Source organism: Meleagris gallopavo, chromosome 10 (genome assembly GCF_000146605.3).
Source record: "Meleagris gallopavo isolate NT-WF06-2002-E0010 breed Aviagen turkey brand Nicholas breeding stock chromosome 10, Turkey_5.1, whole genome shotgun sequence".
NCBI lineage: Eukaryota > Metazoa > Chordata > Aves > Galliformes > Phasianidae > Meleagris > Meleagris gallopavo.
Window position 1 is genome coordinate 21,785,667 of NC_015020.2, and position 12,713 is coordinate 21,798,379.

General features: G+C 45.3%; 1 long non-coding RNA gene across 1 annotated transcript; it reads left to right on the plus strand.

Moving 5' to 3' along the window:
• The first annotated feature begins 1,234 nt into the window (after positions 1–1,234).
• Positions 1,235–12,009, plus strand: LOC109369312. Its single transcript, XR_002118228.2, has 3 exons — positions 1,235–1,357; positions 9,547–9,715; positions 10,505–12,009. It is a non-coding gene; the product is annotated as an uncharacterized LOC109369312 (long non-coding RNA).
• The last annotated feature ends 704 nt before the right edge of the window (positions 12,010–12,713 follow it).

Below are 12,713 nucleotides of genomic sequence, written 5' to 3' on the forward strand. Positions count from 1 at the left end.
CGTATGGGGGAGTCAATTTAAAAAAAGGGCATTTCGTCTTTTTATTCCAATAATGCCATTCTCCACTCATCTAGAGTGGGTTTCTGAAGAGGTTTCCATACATTTTACTAGTACAGCTGGGGAAAAGCAAGAAGTATTTTTTATTTCCCAAATCCATCAATTCTATGCTTTTTAAAGTATTTTTTTTATTTTATTTTTTTTTAAATCATTCATTTACAGGAACATTCTCCGTTCTGGCTGGCCTTCTGGACCCCATTGTGAGTATTGCTGAGCACAGAATATGCTTCTTTATGGCTTTGGTTTCCTGCTTGCACCTGCTCCAGCATTTGCACTGCTGTGGTTTGCAGCCCTAGGAGAAGTAATTTGCATGAGTCTACTGCAAAGTCTTCACTAACCCTTCTTTCTCATTGAGAATATAACCTTGATTTACCCTTTGCACATGCTGCCACGCTGCTAGAAAACGGGCTACAGACTCAGACTGCTTTTCTTCAGATGTTTTGTTTTCTGTCTTTTTAATTGCTCTCTGGTAAAAACCGGTCACTTGCTGCAAAGTAAGAGTTGACAAAGTGCACTCCTGGCTGCCAAACCAACACAAAGTGAACCTCATCAGCTGTGCTCCGAGTTACCCACAGCAAATCCTCTTGCCCCAAAGATTGCATCAACCTCTTTGACATTGTGCAAAAAAGGAGCCAGCTCTTGGGGAAGAGGAAGATCAGTTTAAAGAAAGCTCATTTTCTTGTTATTAACAGTCATATTTATCATAGGGCTCTTGGGGAAGTATTTCTGTATTTCTGCATGCTTGTGTGCAGGGGTGTTTGCACAGAGGGGAACATCTATAGCTGAACAAAGAGAAACAATATGGAGAACTGGTCGAGTTCTCTGTCCTGTGTTACATTGGAAGAAAGGACATTCATTTGAACTTGCTCTGGAAAGTCCTATTGTACAGAGCAAACAGGAGAATCAAAATAAACTGAAAGCCTTGCAAGGGCTGAGCCATTCTGTTCTTCCAGGACTTGCCCTCCTGCCTTAAATCATCACAGTTTTCAGTATCTTTAACTTAACCAGGGGCTTTAGGTAACATGTAGGCAATCCCCAATATTTTTATTCCGATCGAAATGTCCCCAAAGGTTTTAAAAAATCAAGAAAAAACTGCATTTAATTGTACGGCATTTTACCCACACCTCTGAAAGCTGTGCAGAGTCTCATCCCAGGTGGTGTAAATCAATGGGCTAATGAGGAGAAAGGAACCATGCTCATTTAGGTCTCTGCAAACGCAGCCTCTACCACATCATGGCTACCAGCAGCTTGGGCTTAGAGGAGGCATGGAGGCTGGGTCTGTTCAAGGCATGGCTTGCAGGTAATGCGTTCAATTCACCTTATATTTTTGGACTGAACGCAGCTTGTTTCCAGTCACAGTATCCAGCAGAGCATTTTGTGGGAGGTTCAGAGGTGCTGTTTTGTGCCTTTTCAATCTGCTGAGTGTTAGTGACTGTTTACCTGTGACCTCTGCGGTGATTTTTTTCGGTTCTTTGTGATGATAAAGCACGCACCCCCCTTATTCCTTCTGCCCCTTTGGAGTGGTGTCTGGAGATGGGACCTCAGTAATGAGGACCACGTGCAGCGTGGGGCTCAGGTGCTGGGAGGGAGCGGTGGTTCTGAAGCGCTGGCACAGCTCACCCTGTTTGGGTAGACCCAGTGGTTTGGACACTCCAATGACATCCATATGCAATGATTTTCTCAATTCACAATGTTGAAACTAAAAACCCCTTGGCTTTAAACTTTAAGCCTCCCCATACGTTCCCCTGAGAATGAGCGTTTCTGGCAAACTGTAAGTTCTTAAATATCACTTCTCCAATTACATTCTCACAGGTTAGTATTTATGCAGGCCTGGCTTCTCAAATCCACGGTGCTGGTACTGGGCTGAGACTTAATGCATCACAGGTGGCTCTCGGTGCTTTGGGCTCTCTGACCAAACTGGTTCCAGATGGCCACACAGTATGAGTAATAACATCAGCTCATTAAGTTGCAAAGTTTCAACTACAATCACAGAATTATCAATGAAATAAAAGCTAACGGCGTATCGGCTGCACCCTAAGCCACAAATAGGATTTACAGCAAAACAAAAACCTCCTTTTGAACCCAGATCTCTCAGCGTTTCGATATAGGGTGTCCACATAATAGGTTTATTCATTAGTGATAAAAAAAAAAAAATTAGCCCCATGCTCTCCAAAAGGCATTCCTGAAAGCTACTGAACTGCAGTCTTATGAGTCCTTTTTTTTTTTTTTGTCAAAAGCTTTTGATTGGGGTCATTGGAAACATACAGCAGTATTTACCTGTGCTGACTTATCTGGAATGAGCCTAGGTCTTGGATCAAAGAGAGAAGTGACAGAATGCATTATTATTACCTCGTTTCAGGTTATGCTTGCGTGTGTTATTATTTGTGCAAATTGTTATCTGTCTGTAATGTGCCTATTATATTTAGAAGGATGGCTCTTCTAACACGTACAGGTAGCTTCTGGTACTGGTGTTGGTCTAGATGTTCTTTCTGTTCAGCAAAATGTTTCTCCAAGCTCCTGCAGAGGGTGGGTTGATTGTGCTTCTTTATCTTGTCTCTCAAGGGGAGAATTTTGCATAAAGAATGTAAACAGAGTAGAAAAACATATTTAAGCAATGCCTCTTTGGATTCTCGTACTCCTCAAGCCAAGCAGGAGGTGTCAGTACACAAATACAGCAGGGACTGAACAGCAGCTAACGTGAATCCATTACGTTCTCCTTGACTCAGACACCCTTGGCTTTTGTTGACTTGCTGAAACCCCTGTTCCTGATTCCTGAAACCACAGTGCAACAAGCATTTAGCATCAAGCACACCATTGGCCTCCCTGGTTCCAAATGGGATTTCTCATGCATGTGAAGTGATGTGCATATATGAGTGTGATGATGTGGCCAGGCTGGAGCTGCCGTGTGGGATGTGAGCAGAGCCCCTCTGCCATGGTGTGGGCTGGGAAATGTGATGGGGCTGTAACAGAGAGGGCTGTGTAGTCCCTTTCTTTGGTTCTGCTAAATATGACTCCTGTGCTGGGAAACCAGGACTTGATTAGTAGGAGAACCTGAATCTCTGAAAGAGAGAGATGTGCAGGTGAAATCCCCCTCCACTTCTACCTCAAGGTCTGTTTACTGCAAGCAGTGTTGTATATGGGTTGTGTGATAGTTCAAGCATTAGTGTGTTAGGAAAGGTGTGTGCATCTAGCATCCTTCTATTTAGGATTTAATTACTGATGTAAGTAAACCTATAGGTGGTTCTTTCTCCATCCTGTAATTGTGAGGGTCTCACAGATGTGCAGTATCACTGCTTCCAGATGTTGACTGCCTTTTCAGAGCACTGGGCACTGACCCAAGGAAGGATTTTGTATTGGGGAATTCTGGCACCGTGTTTCCAGCAATGTGTGCACTGAGGAAATTATTGTGTGCAACTGTAATGCAGAGACACCACTAGAGGCTGAGCTTAAGTCCTGGGGCAGGCACAGTATTGATCAAAAGTCAGGACTGTGGGCAAGCATGGACAAAATATAGTGGTGATTTAGTGTGTTTTCTTCTCAAGCCACTATTATCCTTCGTGCTTTTGAATTGTGGTGTCTCCAAGCCGCACGGGTTTTTGCTGAGGGAGCCGGTGTTACTTTGAGACTTGAGGGTTGTGTTCTGACCTACTGCTTTTGACGCACAATTTGGGCAAAGTAATGCATAAGTCTTGGGTTAGTATCTCCACCCTGCCCATGTGGCATCAATTGAAAGAGCACAGATCAACCCATGAGCCCTAATCCAAGGAAAGCTCTGAGGTACTTCCTCCAGGGCCGGGGTGCTGAGGGTGGGCATTAGCATGGAACTGGGCATTGAGCTGCATCCAGGTGGGGCTTTGTAGGAAGAACCTCTATCCTGGCTTTTGGGTTGTTTTGGGGAGCTTTGACAAAAGGACATCTAAATGCAACTTGCACCCTTGGCTCGAGGGTCTCCTGGCTGCCTCTCTGAGATGATGCTGAAACACCAGGCTTCTTGGGAATGAGATTGCTGCCCACTCGCCCCACCACAGGAGGCCTCAAGAGCTACATGTCCTGGCAGGAAGCCCTAGATGAGATACCACAGGATCAGCACCCTGTTTTGGAACTCTGCTCTATGCAAGGATGCTTTTGGGAGCCGAAGAGGGTGGTGTTCAGATCTCCCCACCTCTTGAAGCAACTGTGGGATGTGTGAACCCAGGTCTCACCCAGGCAGTGTATGGAGCAGAGTGGTGCTTGAGCATGTCTGCAGAGTGAGGAATGCCAGATCCACCCGCTGTCTCCAGATTTGTCTCCCCAGCCAGGCTCTGGATCTGATTTGGAGGCAGAGAGATTTATAAGGCATTCTCTTAATTGGGGGGCCCCTGTAACGTTTCGGCTGAGGAACGAACACGGGGAATGAGGAGACCTAACAGAGAGGCAATGGCAAACAGCGACCTGGAAGGGAACGTACAGGGATAGGGAGACTGGTGGCATGTGCTGTAAAGAAGTAGGGGCAATAAAATACACCAATAAAAATGATGTGTATGGCCCTAGCCTCATCTAAGAAGAGGGAACAACAGCAGGTCTCTTCTGAGGGCAAATGAGAAAACCCTCCATCTGCAAGCAATTATCAGAAACACATGGGAGAGGTGGACAGGGCAGACGAATCTGAAAGCCATATGATATTGCACAGAAGAGCAAGGCTCATGTAAAGCCTGGGAGTTCATATATTTCACAGCTCACGTTGCATGGAGACTTAGAGTTCTCTGAAACCATCAACTCGGACAGCTCTTCTCATTTCAGCCTCAAGGTCTGTGTGCAGATGCCCTGAGCTGGTATGAGCTCAGGGCTGGAGGGGCTGGCACGCTGCTGGGAGGGTTGGGAGCCTGTGTGGCTTGGTGCTGCGCATTATAAAACATTTGCAGCTAATCTATGTCACACAGCCACAGGAAACCAAAGCAGATTGATGAGCTGGGGCAGCAAGAGCAATATAGGTGCGAGGCAACTAGTGCTACTGATGTGCTTTTGGGAATTTCCTATCAGTGCAGCATCAGGATGATATTTGTGGCAGGGATGGGAGCTTCTGAAGCATTGTATGTGTCCTCTTACATACGTGCATGAAGAGGAGAATTCCCTTTGCTGCAAGGACTGTGATGATGTCTGAAGAATCTTCAGTCATTAAGGTTGGAGCAGACCTTCAAGATCATCTAGTCTACCCATCATCACTGTGCTCCCTAAATCATGTCCTTTGAGCTGCCTTTCTGCTGTCTGGAGACTAGATAGTAGTTTTTGTCTTGGCATTTCCTTGCTGACCTGTTCCTTTCTCTTGGAAAGGAGAGGGCCTGGGGACCATCCCTCTCTCTGCATTGTACTGCTGGTGCTTTTGTTCTGAGTATGTATTCTCGATAGCGAGAGAATACAAAAGCAGAGGGCACCCTTGCTCACAAGAGCATCCTGAAAGAGTGCTGCTAGTCATCTGCACCAGCAAGGTGAGCAAGCAGCAGAAGCAAAGCAGCGTGGCTGGACAGAGGGGCTGGTCTCATTGCTTCTGTGTAAATGTAAATATATAGACATATTTTAAAATGCAGAAGCAAGGCACTTAGACACTTGACCGTCCAAAGAAAGAAGCAGGGCAGGGCTGAATGGTCAGGGATAAGCAAGACTCCAGCCAAGTTGGCTCTAGGGCAAAGGATTGGATGAGCAGTGTTGTTGGCTGTCGAGATCACTTCCCTAAGCCTCCAGGACTGGTGAGCCCTATGGATTGCAGCCCCTGTACAGAGCAGTTGTGTTGGGACCATTTGGTGCTACGAAACACAGAGCAGATCCTGTCTGCTGTGACCCAGCCCTCCAGGCTGGCTCAGCTGGGCATGTCTGTCCTTGGGCTGCTGATCCAAACCAGCTCCTTGAGCTGCTCTGCATCCACTTGTGAAGAATGTGTTTCTGACCAGATGGATGCCATCAGTTCACTGATTTGGATGTATTTAACTTCTGTCCAGTGCATGTCCAAATAGTGAAGCAGCCTAACAGTGCCCTAAATCAGGCTACTCTGTAGGTTTATTCACCAAATGCTTCATGTTGCAAATGCAGGGAGGTTCCCTTTGCATCCTGAATGTGTTCCTGGCCATTAACGTGGCTGTGGGTTTTGAACAAAGCAAGCAGATGTTCTTGTGCTCTGCAGATCACCTTTGCTGCACAGGATGGTGCTTATGCCTCATTGGGCAGGGATGTGTTCAGCCTCAGTGCATGTGCTCTGCTCCACCAAGCACTGGAAGTAGAAGCTCTACTGGGTTTCATTGCAGAAGGGGCAGCTTTGCCAGCATGAAGAACTTGTTTGGAGCCTGCTTTCATCTCTCTCTGTTATCAGAACTATTAAAGTGAAGCTAGAGCTCTCTAGGCCTCATTGGACAATGACCCCAACATCCCCCTCAGTTCCAAGCACTGAACAACTGAAAAACAAAAGCCAGCCCCTAAACTCCTGAAAACCCTAGGGTATCCATCACTGCCATACATAATCACAGTTAGAAATCCAAATGAAGTCTGCAGCCTGTCAGCTCTGCAGACAGATTTGGTGGTGATACGAGCAAAGCCAACATTTAAAAATGACTGAATTCTCATTATAAAGATACATGATCCTCCTTCTCATTGAGAACAGTTGGGTTTTGCTTCCAGTGGAGAGCCAAGCCATTTATTTTATAGCTCCATTGTACGCTGCACTGGGAATTGTTCCTGCAGATAGAGGTTTCTAGCATGTTTTTCCTATGTACTTTATTCTACATGCACTGTGCCCTTTGCACATGCTGAGGGCTCTCACATGAATTACACTTTGCCTGATTTGGTTGGATGGGTTTCCTACATTTGTGTCCTATAAATTGGCATGGTGATGTATTTATTTTGGTAATCAACCAGTTCTTTGTAAATCTGTGAGCTTAATCCTCCAAGAGAGAGAAATAAAAGGCTCAGTCTCTTTTTCTAACAATGAAGATAAATACCTTTATTTTCATAACTCTTGGACATCTATTTTTTTTTTTCCATGGCATTCTGCCAAATCATGAGGTCCTAGCTCAGGCAAGAGAACGCAGATGTCTGTAAGTCCTTCACCAGGCTTGTTAGGGCATGGAAAATCTCTTCAAGACGAAAGATGGTGTGGTGGTTTTGCTCTTGAGTGAGAATTTAGTTTGACTAGGGTAACTTCTTGCCTCTGCTGTGTATTTCCAACATGACCCTGCCTCACCTCTCTCGCTACATCTGCTCCCCAAAATCTCCTGCTGTGGAGCACATAAATCTCACTGGTGCCGAGGCCCTCTCACTGCAGGTTGGTGCGTGCAGGAATTCCAGCTGAGGCTGTGAAGTGTACTGGAGGCAATGCAGGCAGGAGAGCAGCAATGGGCTTTTGGCTCTGTCTGTGGGTCAGGACTGGCTCCACACTGCTCAGAGTGCTGGGATATAAGCCAGAAGCCACCTGAGCTCAGTAACGCACAGCCACGGCCATAACATTGTCTGCTCTCACCTTCTTAGTGCTGTCACTGTTGTATGCCAGCTTGGATACTGGTTGTGGTAAAGGTAGCTCACAGTTGTGCCCCTCTGGTGGTGGGGCCTGATGGTAAGGGTTTTAAGTCGCTGTGAGGGAGGTTGAGCTTGGATCTTAAGGAAAAAAAAAATAATCACAGAAGGAGTAGTAATAAGTTCCATAGTTCATTGGAACAAACTGTCCAGGGAGTGGTGGAGTTGCAATCTGTGGCGGTGTTTAAAGACCATGGAGATGTGACACTGAGTGACATGATTAATGAGCATGGTAGGGTGGGTTAGGGTTGGACTTGAGGATATTGGTTATATTTTCCAACCTTAATGATTCTATTGTGAGCTGAAAGAACTGAAATGGAGTCTGTTGCTCCTTCCAACAGCTTGTCCTTTCCCAGGTGCTCCTAATCTAGCACCATCCCTCATCTGCTGACTCTCAGTGCTTTGGTTGAGACAAACTGTACAAGCATCCAGGTTTCACTCATGTCAGCCTGGGTGCTCAGAAGACCTTCCTGTTGTATTTCAAACAAAAAGTTCTGGGAAAATGAGCATGGAGGCTGAGTGCTTGAGCAATGCAGTGTGCAGGGAGCTGGCCTCCACATGAGAGGTGATGCTGGCTGGGAGTTGGTGGAGGCTGCAGGCACAAGCTTGGGTCACTTGGCTCATCTCACGAGGTGGTATAATACATCAGGCATGTTGGTTGATGTGGTATTACTGACTGCAGTGTGATAAGGATCTCTGCATGCTTCTGCCCACCCTCCGTTTTTTCCCCCTGGTTGGAGGGAAAATTGCACAGCAGTGGCCAGTGGGAGGTGGGGGATAGCACAACCCTGCTCTGCTGCCATCTGGGTCAGGAGCCTGATGCAAGTAAAAATGTGCAATTTCTACTTGGCAGAGTTCCTCTCCGTGCATGCTTCCCCTCGTGCTCACAGCTCTATTTGTTATTCTAAAACACCCACAATCAGAGTGTGAGCTGCAGACTTGTAGTTGGGGAGAGAGTCCCAGTACATGTTAAATATTCACTTAACTGAAGTGATATTGTGTGTGTCGACCAAGCTTTGCAGTACAGTGCAGGGATGATGTGATCAAGGGTTGGAGCACAGTGAGAGTCTCCTGCTGGTCTTCAGTTGATGTCCAAGTGCCTGTAGCCTGCAGGTGCTCATCATCTCTGACCTCTATTGCCTGTGGTGGGAGCTATGATTGAGGTTGGAGTTAGGCATAATATGGCTATGATGAGCAGCTTACAACCTCTCTAGTGCTACCTTCACCCTAGTTAAAGGTGTTCATCACGGTGCTTTCATGACCAGCTAGGCTTTCATCTGACAGCTGGTTTAAAAACCATCCCTTGAGACTTGAACTGTGGCCACCATCACTCTGGCTGTAGCATAGGCTTTGTTTCTGGGAGTTAAGTTCACAAACCACTAAAAATCATTCCTTTCTCTCTGCTTCTTTCAAGATTTTTTTTTTGTGTGTGTGCTGCTAGTAATTTGAGAGAAATTTTGTAATTTGGGAGATGGGGGAAGGAAGTTTATGGGAAGGCAAGTGTTTCCTGAGTGACTGTTTCCATGGGCAAAAAAATCCCTTTGCAAAAAGAAATGATGTTCCTCTTTTTTTTTTTTTAATACCTAGCTTTACCATGAAAGCACTATGTTGGCCATAAATCTTAAGGCTGCTTAATTCCTATAAAATTCTGCCAGGAGGATCAAATAATTTTACTGCCCCATGTCAAATTAATAGCTGGGTGTCAACCAGTGTCACTTCCTGCTTGAAAAATGACCATCGTGTTAAGCAGGCTTTATTTATGCTTTTCTGCCTGATGATCACAAGTAGTAAAAGTGAACTGCGAATGTGGGGAAGAGTCAGTGCTCACTTGGTTAATAGCATCACCAGTTCTTTCTGGAGTCAGCTCATGGTGATGCCCACGCTGCAGAACTTGGTGTTCTCACTGGACAAGTGCTGACTTTATTTCTCCTTTTATGCATGGTTGTCACCCAGGAGAGACTGTCCTACTGTCCATTGGCTTGCTAGAGGCAGTGACCTGACTGAAGTTGCCTCTGCCTTCCTCCATCCAGCTTATGCGAGCAGATGGAAACAGCAGCTGCCAAGCACACCACACCTCCCAGCCTGCAATAACAATCACACATCACCTCACCTCTGGCCCACAGTAAGTGTCTGGAGAACTTTTCTTTTGCTGTTTGCCCCTTGTTTGAGCTTATTCTCTTTGGCTTGACCCGTAGCTGGGGACGTGGCTTTCAGGGCACTACTGAAATGCATTAATAGAGGCCAGGCGAGGACGTGACGATTGGCAGCTTGAAAGAAACTTGCTTTCTGAGTCAGCTCTCAACTTCTCCAGCACTGCCAGCACTAGGACTTGCTGCCGTTTCTCCTGTTGCCCTGGCTATCGTCCTTTTCTCTGAGCCCAGCTATTTCCACTGTATATTTTGAAAAGAGCTGGAACGTTCCACTCAGTTTTCCAAAATCTGAGTATCATTCCTCATTGCCCTCCCTAACACTTAAGAGTCAGCCCTGGATATGCTACAGGTTATTTTTATCCATCCTAAATTGTCATGGTCCGCCCAATCTGGCCCAGGCATTTGCAGCTGGATCAGCAGCCCTGCATCCACACACTCTGGGAGCTAAGAGATGCAATAGATAGGGTCTAAAAGTACAAGAACCCTCCTGGCTCAGCTGAATTAAGAAGGGAAACATCCAGTGTAGAGGTTGGGCCCTAGTGAAGCCCATTGTGGTGGTTCTTTGACAATCTTCTTACAAGGGAAGGTAAATCTTGTAGAGAAGCGACATGGAAAAAGTCTGTACGTAGTTTCAGCTGGGAACCAGGGTTGGGACATGCTCCAGCTAGCGTGTTCCTTGCTGAAACCATCAGTCTTTACCTCATCTGAGCAGGACAGCATGCCCTTCCTGTCTTTTTCTGCCTTTCATCGGTTGTTCCCAGGTCAACATCAGCGCCCACGTGGCCCCTGAGAATTGAAGACTTGATTATGACCATGCGTCATGAGATGCAACTGTGTTCAGCTTAGATAATTCTTCCTGCAGAACAAGGAAAGGAAGAAAGAAAAACAACAAGGAGAAAGGATAAGGGTGCCCTTATGGTGCAGAATTATCTGTTCTATACTCCGTCTTCTGAGCTTCCTTTTCCTTTATGAGCTTTACACTCATAACTAGGGCAGTTTTGACATGCATACCTCTTGCAATCAATCAGCCGACCACTGAGCCGAGGAGTGTCTACCACGTTACTAATCCCCAGTAATTACCAGGGGACCAGTCACGGAGTGAACCATGAGGTTGACTCGGTTTGATTTACTTCGTTGCTCTCTTCAGCCCAGATGTTCAGAGATGCACAGGTTTTTGTGCCAAAGAATAGCCCATTTGCAACAAGCAGCCATTAGGTGCTAATATCCGTTTGCCACAGGTTTGGCAATGTGAGCCATGCTTACACAGGAACTGCAGCTGCAGGATATGAACATCTGAAAGCACTGTTAGAACATAAGAAAAAGAAAACAGCTCAGACACATGACCTCAAGGCCAACATTTTATTAAAAATATATATTAATGCTGCTCCCTCTGATAAAGAACTTATTTAGGCCATGCTTAAATTGAAACCTAACCTATTGCTTAGAACTACTGTATCTTCCTACCCAGGGGTTTATTTTGTCACCGGGCCAAATACAAAGTCATGTAGTTAGAAGTCTTTGGCACCTGCCTGCACATTTGCATCTGGGAAGAAAATATTTCTGTCCCTTTCTCTCCCTTTTCTCTGTATGCAGTTGGCTTGCAGAGCCAAAGCTACCCCTAGGGCTCGCTTCTCATATTTGCTCTCAGAACAAATTGATTTCCAAGCCACCAAGCATTGGGTTGGCTGTGGGGATTGAAGCCTGGTTGGCCGTTTCTGATGATAGTCTGTGAAATTCAAGTGTGACAAAGCATTCAGGAGGATGCTTAATTATATTACAAGGTGTGAGGAACTTGGAACAGCAATATGGGGACCGCTGTAGAGAAGATTATTGTGCCTCAAATTTTCCAGCGTGGTGAGCTTATAAAACATAAGTTTTCTTTATTTTATACCATTTTTATGTTATAATTATGTTTTACCTCGCACTATTAAATGTATAGAAAGCCTTAGTATTTTATAACCTTGCTGAACTGGAAAGTTTGAGGCATGAGCATTTCACAGTGATGACAGTTTGATGCATTGATTTTTATTTTTTTTATTTCTGGGGGGTTGATCAAATGCCCTTGTCAAAATTCCTTAAGAGCATCTCACCCATATCCAAGTTTTTAATACTCAAAGTCTGATTCAAGACCTTAAAAAAGACTTTAACTCATTCATGAAAGTTGTGTTGGTCTTATAATGAGTGGATTTACCCAAGCTTTGTAACAGTAATAATAAACAATTCTTAATGACATCAATGTGTTATTTCTGATCGCTTTCCCCTGGGATTCAACCATGTTACAAAGGAAGCTGGTGTCACTCTCTTTTAAAGATAAAACACACCCAGCTTACCAGCAGGGATGTTAATTAGACTTAGGACATCCATATTTAATCTTCTTGCTTTTATCCTTTCCCTACATGTGAAATATTTAATGACATGTGGAAGCAAATTAGTTGAACATCTGTTTTGTACTGGCCTCATCCATCCCACCCATCATTCAGCGTGTGGGAGGATTTGGGGGTGAAATTAGCTGTGAAAGAGGCAGATATAAAAATAGCATGGGGTCCTCCTCAGCTGTTGTTCTAGACAGGCTTAATCTTCACTATAACTAGTGGGTTTGGCTTGAGATATTCCAAGCTGAGTGTCCTGATTGCTTCTCTTATAGCAGTAATCTGAAGAAGGATGTTGTAAACTGGAGTTGTGCTGTGGAGGTTGGAAAAGGCCAGTAAGGTCATCGTATCCAACCATCAACTCATCACCACTATGGCCATTAAACCATGTTGCTCAGTGCCACGTTTCCCTTACTGTCCTGGGCAGTAAATCCATTCCTAGGTGTTTTCCATGCAGTCCTCTTCCACAGCCAGCTTCAAAAGTAAAGGTAGCATGGGTCTTCTTGGAGATGTCCTGTGTGCTCTGGTGTTGGTACAGCAATGCTGAGTAGGTGGCTTGAGGAAATTGATGAGCAGGGACGATGCTGCTGCAATATGGGCA